Genomic DNA, 9,358 nt, shown 5'->3' on the forward strand with positions numbered 1-9,358 from the left:
CAGGCAGGCAGGCAGGCAGGCAGGCAGGCAGGCAGGCAGGCAGGCAGCCAGGCAGGCAGGCAGGCAGGCAGGCAGGCAGGCAGGCAGGCAGGCAGCCAGGCAGCCAGGCAGGCAGGCAGGCAGGCAGGCAGGCAGGCAGCCAGCCAGCCAGCCAGCCAGCCAGCCAGCCAGCCAGCCAGCCAGCCAGCCAGCCAGCCAGCCAGCCAGCCAGCCAGCCAGCCAGCCAGCCAGCCAGCCAGCCAGCCACTCCCACTTTGTATTTATATGCATTCAATTTATATTCAAACATTATATATGTTAAGGGCCTTGTTTTAGTGTTTATTTTAAAAATGACAAACATCGAGTCATTTTACCAGTCCTTTAGCGTTAACGGTGATGCATTTTAAAACTGAACATAAATCGCCTTTTCTGGATATATCAAATATCGAATCCGCTTAATGTGCCTACAATTCAATCATTCAAAAAATACATAATTTACATCAAGCCTTTTCATAGAACAGACAATAAGATTTGTACATGCAAAATAAAAAAAAAAATCCTTTAAGTTATCAATACAATGTGAGAAAACTTTACTTTTATAACTAAAGTTGCACAATTATACCAACTCTATGGTGGCTGGGTTGTAAGGTGTGTGGCTGGTGTTTTGGAAGTCGCGAGTTCAAACGACCCAATGGGAATAATACTTTTTTTTTTTGCCATACAATCTTCCTAATACTATTATGTAGGTTTGTGTGTGTGTTTTTTTTATTCATTCTTTGGTTTTATAGATGACATACATATTGACTCCTTTTACCGGTCCTTAATTAGGCTCTGGGGAAGCAATGGTGGTGGTGGTGGTGGTGGTGGTGGTGCATTTAAAACTAAACCAAAAATCACCAGTTCTGGACGCGTCAAATATCATATCCGCTTAATGTGTCTACAACCTAATTACTTAAAACTACACTATTTAATTCATTCATATCATGTGCATATTGGTCATTATGCTCATACAACCGACATCAAAATTTATTTTCATTATTAGAATCATACATTTCATCAAGTAATACAGATACAAAGAGATTTTCTTTCTGAGAAGACCGTTAGTATTGGCTTGCAGGCAGGCAGGCAGGCAGGCATTTGAGGGTTATTATTTCGCCTGTTGATTGGGGGGAGGGTTGATGTGTTAGGGGGTTTTCGGTTAGATGTGGTGGTGGTGATTGGTGGTGGTGGTGATTGGTGGTGATTGGTGGTGATTGGTGGTGGTGGTGGTGGTGGTAGTAGGTGGGAGTTGGGGGTGGGGGGGTGGGGGGGGGGGGGGGTGGGGAGGGAAGGGGAGGGGAATGATGGTCTGTGGATTCCTTCTCCGTACCCTTTACATATAAGCAAAAATATGCCTTCTTGTGGGTATAGAAACATTAACACAAATTATATCAGTAACTGATATTGTAGCCTTTTAAACAGAAAAGATTTGTACATACAAATACTTTTTAATTATCATTTATTTGTGGAAATGGCATTTACGTCATTAAATTGATACCTCAGCATCAAGCTAGTGTCCTGCAGCAGTGGTCCAGTGGTAAAGTGTATATAAGTGATGCGTATTCTTGGAGTTGCGAGTTCAAACCCGGATTAAGCTATATATATATATATATATATATACAACATGTTTTGTTTTGGTTGTTTGTTTTTGTATAAAGCCTCACACAATATCTATATTAAGCGAGTTTGTTTTAAACATGACATACATATTAATTCATTTTACCAGGCCTTATTCCACACAACTCCGTGAATTTCCCGTGGAGCCAGCCATTCAAACAAAAACAAACGAAACAAAACAAAACAAAACAAAAAACATTATTGCCAACAGCATTTGGTGTTCCCAGGCGGTCACCCATCCAAGTACTAACCAAACCCAACGTTGCTTAACTTCGCTGATCGGACGAGAAGCGGTGTTCTCAACGTGGTGTGGCCGTTGGCATGAGACTGCCTACACATTGTGGCTAATAACCAACTCTTTTAAGTCATCGCGGCAGGATACGGACCTGCTTGTGGTGTCTTAATGGTAATTGTATCCTAACATATTTTTGTCTCCTTGGCATGGATATTTAACATCGTTTATTCAGTCTTGGGTTTATGTTCTTTCGCCATTTACAGACATTTTACATCTACCTACTTCCTCAGCCTGCCCTGCCAATTTCTAATGAATTTGTGGATTTTCTTTTGTAATACAAACATGTGTGTGCTCATCTGCTCTTCAGTTTTTATGATATTTGTCTCATCTGTCCTGCTTTATGATACTTTTACAAAGAACATGAACAAATGCTTCTATTTTAGAGAAGATATGGGATCCAGGTTTCGGAGCCGTAAAACCAACCGTCGTGATTGGTGGACGAGTTGCCAGGTTGCAGCTTCTGTACCGTGCCGGCACATAAATAGGTTCGGCTCAAGCGGCGGCAGCATCATTCCCCCGTGACTGTCTGAGCGTCTCTCATCACCTTGGTTGGTTCATCATCATCATGGTAGAAGCAAAGCCTACCAAGAAGGCTGCGGCTGCTGCTGCTGCTGTGGTGGCCACCACCAGGAAACCTCGCGTCCAGGTTGCTCACCCGAAAACTAGTCAAATGGTTCTAGCCGCGGTCGCAGCACTCAAAGACCGTAAGGGCTCGTCTCTACAAGCAATCAAGAAGTACGTTGTTGCCAACAACAAAGTCGAGGCTGCCAAGATCGCCATTTACATCCGAAGATTTCTCAAGAAAGCAGTGGCTGACGGCATTCTTGTTCAGACCAAGGGAAGTGGAGCTAGTGGATCATTCAAGCTGGCCGTAGCAGAGAAGAGGGCCGTTCTAACTCCCAAGAAAGCCACCACAACCAAGAAACCATCTACAGCAGCAAAGAAGGCCGTGGTAACTCCCAAGAAAGCCGCCACAAGCAACAAACCACCTACAGCCTTGAAAAAGAAGCAGCAGCAGCAGCTTGTTGTTGGGAACAAAAAGCCCAAAATAAAGAGAGCTTCAAAATCTCCCAAACCACCCAAGGCAAAGAAAGCTGTCAAAAAAACAACAAAGGCAAAATAAACGACGACATGCAAGCAGCATGAATACACATGACAATAAACATCCAGGCCTCCCCCCCTCAGTGGAGGGGCCTCATATGATTCCAAAAAAGAGTTTAGTTTTGTAGACAAATAAATCATTACTTTTGGGGTAGATTTACTCTGTATATTATATATATATATATATATATATATATATATATATATATATATATATATATATATATATATATATATATATATATATATATATATATATATATATATATATATATATATATATATATATATATATATATATATATATATATATATACATACATACATGGGTGAGGTGATATGGTACCAAAGTTTTGGGTAAGGTGATTGACATTTACACAAGATAAAACACGAACCAATGGGAATAAAAACATAAGAATGGAAGTAACTGCAGAAGGCCTATTGGCCCATAACACAAGCACTTCCTCTTGATGCTTCTATATTGGTTCAGAGTCTTGAAGCTATAATAATATATATATATATATATATATATATATATATATATATATATATATATATATATATATATATATATATATATATATATATATATATATATATATATATATATATACACACAAAACTAAATAGTCTTGTTAGACAAATTGCCCCTATTAGAGGCAAGTTGACTAACAAGCCGAATGACTGGCAATTGTTTTGAATTTGAGTTAAATCTAACATAGAAATGTAATCAAACCTAACCTAACCTATGCTAACCCAAGCTAAGCTAACCTAACCTAACCTAAGCTAACCCAAGCTAAGCTAAGCTAACCTAACCTAACCTAACCTAACCTAAGCTAATCTAACCTAACCTAACCCAGCAATTCATGATCTTAATATAATACTGTTAATTGGATAAACCAATTTGGAAAGAAATGTTCGAAAATAACAAAATTAACTGTGCTTGTTAGGAAAATTGGGCCTTGCATACTTGTCCCAATAGTGTGGTTCTCGCTTTTAGGTACGACATAAACGTATACCTAAGTTGAGAGAGAAAAAGATTCTCACTCAAACATGCATATCGATTGCCAGTCCTGAATTCTGGGTAAATATTCGTGTCCTCCCTTTTCATTTACCATCATTTGGATACTATCAAAACAGCTCTGAGAAGGATAAAATGAATAAAACGGGTAGCTCCCTCATGTAAAAAGGAAGAGTTGGGAAAGATCTCTCTCTCTCTCTCTCTCCCCCTCACACCCCCCCCCCCCCCCCACCAATGATCCTGCTCTGCTAGTATATAACGTAACAAACCTTCCCCCCCCCCCCTCCCCAATCAGAGTCCCTTTAAGCATGCGAGGATAAAAAATAGATTTCATAAGACCCAATGTGCTAGCTGATATCAAAACAATTTATGTTATCGTCTATTAAGCCCTTCAGTAAAAAAGTATAGGGACCTAATTAGGTCCCGTTTTGAGGTGGTGGTGGGTGGAATCGATGGATTAGCCAAGCTCTTATCCGCCGAATCCGTAGAGGGTACGACCCTGGCGCTTCAGAGCGTACACCACGTCCATGGCAGTGACGGTCTTCCTCTTGGCGTGTTCCGTGTAGGTTACAGCATCACGGATGACGTTCTCGAGGAACACCTTCAGGACGCCACGGGTCTCTTCGTAGATGAGACCCGAAATACGCTTGACGCCGCCACGACGAGCTAAGCGACGAATAGCGGGCTTGGTGATGCCCTGGATGTTGTCACGTAGCACCTTACGATGACGCTTGGCGCCACCCTTTCCGAGTCCCTTGCCTCCCTTGCCGCGTCCAGTCATGGTGTTGTAGTTGTGTGAATCGAATTGATCGAATGCCCGCACGATTTCCCGACTATATCCCATCAAGCGGACGTACTAGTAGCATTGCAACTCCTGCCTGCCCTTACTTTACGCTTGTGGTCGAGTAGACACGGCTTTCTCACAACGCTTTCAAAACTGCAGTTGCCTACTCGTCTGTTTCACGTCCCTGTGAAATGACTTTTGCACAAATCCAAAAAATAGAGCAAAATCAGCGATAATAGTGATTGAGGTGAGCCGCCTGTTGGCTGCAGCCAGAGGAAGGAGGGGAGGGGCAACGGGGTGACGTAGGCGAGTCGAGCAGCCAATGGCGCTCGAGCAAGCGCCTCGAGACGGCGTATATAAGCAAAAATTTTTCGGCGCCGGCCATCACAAACCACAGTTGTTCACCATGGCTCGCACCAAGCAGACTGCTCGCAAGTCCACGGGAGGCAAGGCTCCTCGTAAGCAGCTGGCCACCAAGGCAGCACGCAAGTCTGCTCCTGCCACAGGGGGTGTGAAGAAGCCTCACCGTTACAGGCCCGGAACGGTCGCCCTGCGTGAGATCCGTCGTTACCAGAAGAGCACCGAGTTGCTCATCAGGAAACTTCCCTTCCAGCGTCTGGTGCGCGAGATTGCCCAGGACTTCAAGACCGATCTTCGCTTCCAGTCGTCTGCCGTCATGGCTTTACAGGAGGCATCCGAGGCTTACCTGGTCGGTCTCTTCGAGGACACTAACCTCTGTGCCATCCACGCCAAGCGTGTCACCATCATGCCAAAGGACATTCAGCTTGCTCGCCGTATCCGTGGAGAGCGTGCATAAGCTAAATCGACCACCCTAGTATACACCAAACTCGGCCCTTCTCAGGGCCAAAATATCCTTCTAAGGAGATTTCAGACATTCCTAGCATCAGTCATATGAATTAACCTTCATCTACACATATAATAAATAAATAAATAAATAAACAAATACACTAATTTAGGTGTCATACATACACGTGATATCAATAAATCAAGTCATTTGTAGTACAACCTGTTCTCTTACAAACAAAACGCCGTCGCTTTTCGCTCTTATGCACTGTCAAGGATCACCCACCCCCCCCCCCCCAAAATAAAAATTGTCATACTGTACTAGAAATAAAAGCAGCTTGTATAAGTGACATACTGTCCAGTCCTGTTTTATTCTGTTTTCGGTCCTCTGGCTTAATCTGTTAAGTTAGGAGATGACATTTTAAATTAACCGTTTTCTTGACATTTTCAAACCTAAGAGGGTGGCCTGCATAGTAATCCTAATGTGGAACATAACAATGAATCTCTAATCTCTAGAAAAAAGATACCGAGTGCTTATATGTGTTGAGAGAGAGAGAGAGAGAGAGAGAGAGAGAGAGAGAGAGAGAGAGAGAGAGAGAGAGAGAGAGAGAGAGAGAGAGAGAGAGAGAGAGAGAGACAGACAGACAGACAGACAGACAGACAGACAGACAGACAGACAGACAGACAGACAGACAGACAAGACAGACAGACAGACAGACAGACAGACAGACAGACAGACAGACAGACAGAGACTGAGAGAGAGAAACACACACAGACAGTTTCATAAATATTCTCATTTTATAGCTATTTGCTTTCAGTGACAGAGGTTTTTGTTATAATAGTATTGGTGTCTAACACTCACAATCTCTTTAGAAATTAAAGTGTGGCTCCAATGGAGCCGAGTTTGTTGGTTTGAGGCCAAGCCACCACCACAGGGCAGTAAGTAAGCCGTTTACTTGGAGGAGGTGTACTTGGTGACGGCCTTAGTGCCCTCAGAGACGGCGTGCTTGGCCAGTTCTCCGGGCAACAGGAGCCTTACAGCCGTCTGGATCTCCCGACTGGTAATGGTGGAACGCTTGTTGTAGTGGGCCAGGCGAGAAGCCTCGGCGGCGATGCGCTCAAAGATGTCGTTCACGAACGAGTTCATGATCGACATGGCTTTGGAAGAGATACCAGTGTCGGGGTGGACCTGCTTCAGCACTTTGTAGATGTAGATGCTGTAGCTCTCCTTCCTCCTGCGCTTCTTTTTCTTATCGCCCTTGGCAATGGCCTTCTGGGCCTTTCCGGCCTTCTTGGCAGCCTTTCCAGATGCCTTGGGTGGCATGATGATGCTCGTGCTGGCTGGCGTTGCAGTACAATAATGAACTTTTGCGCGAGTCGAGCTTTCCTTTTATATCCCGCTCGCGACTCAGCTCAGAGCGGGTCGCGTGGCGGAGCGCGCTGATTGGTCAGTGGCGGACTCCCTTGATCCTGAGCGGGGTATATAACACGAAGCTCGATCTGCGGGCCGGCATTAAAACACCACAAACCCACAACAGCAGCAGCAATGTCAGGACGCGGCAAGGGAGGCAAAGTGAAGGGCAAGTCAAAGTCTCGCTCCAGCAGGGCCGGACTTCAGTTCCCCGTGGGCAGAATTCACCGTCTGCTGCGTAAGGGCAACTACGCCGAACGCGTCGGTGCTGGCGCTCCTGTCTACCTGGCAGCCGTCATGGAATACCTCGCTGCCGAAGTTCTCGAGCTCGCCGGTAACGCCGCACGTGACAACAAGAAGACCCGTATCATCCCACGTCACTTGCAGTTGGCCATCCGCAACGACGAAGAACTCAACAAACTTCTGTCTGGCGTAACCATTGCACAGGGAGGTGTTCTTCCAAACATTCAGGCAGTTCTTTTGCCAAAGAAGACAGAGAAGAAGTAAGCACTTCTGCCACCCACCGCGACAAATACCATAACCAGGCTCCATCCGGAGCCACACACACTTTAATAGAGAGATTCAAGTAGACAATCAACTTTCAAACATTAATAATAACATTTATATTGATTTCATTTGGAATGTGTACATAACAAACAAACAAAACAAAATTATAGGGGATATTCAGCATCACTTGGAATATTAACCAATCATATAAATCCAATATATATTTTATATTTTACTTTAAGCGAGGAATTCATATTCTATCCATTTTTAATCATACAAATGAACAAAAGCAATTCTTCACTAGACGTAATGAATGAATAAATGATCAAGGTTTTAATGTGTTTCATGAATATATATATATATATATATATATATATATATATATATATATATATATATATATATATATATATATATATATATATATATATATATATATTAATACTTGTGAACCAGAATATGTTTGAGCAGCAGCGATCGTGCCTGCCATTGGCCGAAGTGCAACAATTCAAATAATTTAAAGGGCCTGCTCGGGTATATAAGAGAGGCTGGGAGACTGGGGCCGGTGGTGGGTGATGGGTGATGAGTGATGGTGTGGTGTGGTGTGGTGTGGTGTTGTTAAGAGTTGATTTACGGCCAGCCAGCCAGCCAGCCAGCCAGCCAGCTGCAGCCAAGGCAGGGCAAGGCAAGGCAAGGCAAGGCAAGGCAGGCAGGCAGGCAGGCAGGCAGGCAGGCAGGCAGGCAGGCAGGCAGGCAGCCAGGCAGCCAGGCAGCCAGACAGGCAGGCAGGCAGGCAGGCAGGCAGGCAGGCAGGCAGGCAGGCAGGCAGGCAGGCAGGCAGGCAGGCAGCCAGGCAGGCAGGCAGGCAGGCAGGCAGGCAGGCAGGCAGGCAGGCAGCCAGGCAGCCAGGCAGGCAGGCAGGCAGGCAGGCAGGCAGGCAGCCAGCCAGCCAGCCAGCCAGCCAGCCAGCCAGCCAGCCAGCCAGCCAGCCAGCCAGCCAGCCAGCCAGCCAGCCAGCCAGCCAGCCAGCCAGCCAGCCACTCCCACTTTGTATTTATATGCATTCAATTTATATTCAAACATTATATATGTTAAGGGCCTTGTTTTAGTGTTTATTTTAAAAATGACAAACATCGAGTCATTTTACCAGTCCTTTAGCGTTAACGGTGATGCATTTTAAAACTGAACATAAATCGCCTTTTCTGGATATATCAAATATCGAATCCGCTTAATGTGCCTACAATTCAATCATTCAAAAAATACATAATTTACATCAAGCCTTTTCATAGAACAGACAATAAGATTTGTACATGCAAAATAAAAAAAAAAATCCTTTAAGTTATCAATACAATGTGAGAAAACTTTACTTTTATAACTAAAGTTGCACAATTATACCAACTCTATGGTGGCTGGGTTGTAAGGTGTGTGGCTGGTGTTTTGGAAGTCGCGAGTTCAAACGACCCAATGGGAATAATACTTTTTTTTTTTGCCATACAATCTTCCTAATACTATTATGTAGGTTTGTGTGTGTGTTTTTTTTATTCATTCTTTGGTTTTATAGATGACATACATATTGACTCCTTTTACCGGTCCTTAATTAGGCTCTGGGGAAGCAATGGTGGTGGTGGTGGTGGTGGTGGTGCATTTAAAACTAAACCAAAAATCACCAGTTCTGGACGCGTCAAATATCATATCCGCTTAATGTGTCTACAACCTAATTACTTAAAACTACACTATTTAATTCATTCATATCATGTGCATATTGGTCATTATGCTCATACAACCGACATCAAAATTTAT

General features: G+C 44.0%; 1 non-coding gene across 1 annotated transcript; it reads right to left on the bottom strand.

Annotated features, from left to right (window-relative positions):
- Positions 1–1,837: 1,837 nt before the first annotated feature.
- LOC138361765 (5S ribosomal RNA) lies at positions 1,838–1,956 on the bottom strand. The gene has a single exon (XR_011227167.1). It is a non-coding gene; the product is annotated as a 5S ribosomal RNA (ribosomal RNA).
- Between the last annotated feature and the right edge of the window lie 7,402 nt (positions 1,957–9,358).

The sequence above is a fragment of the Procambarus clarkii genome, unplaced genomic scaffold, assembly GCF_040958095.1.
Source record: "Procambarus clarkii isolate CNS0578487 unplaced genomic scaffold, FALCON_Pclarkii_2.0 HiC_scaffold_714, whole genome shotgun sequence".
NCBI lineage: Eukaryota > Metazoa > Arthropoda > Malacostraca > Decapoda > Cambaridae > Procambarus > Procambarus clarkii.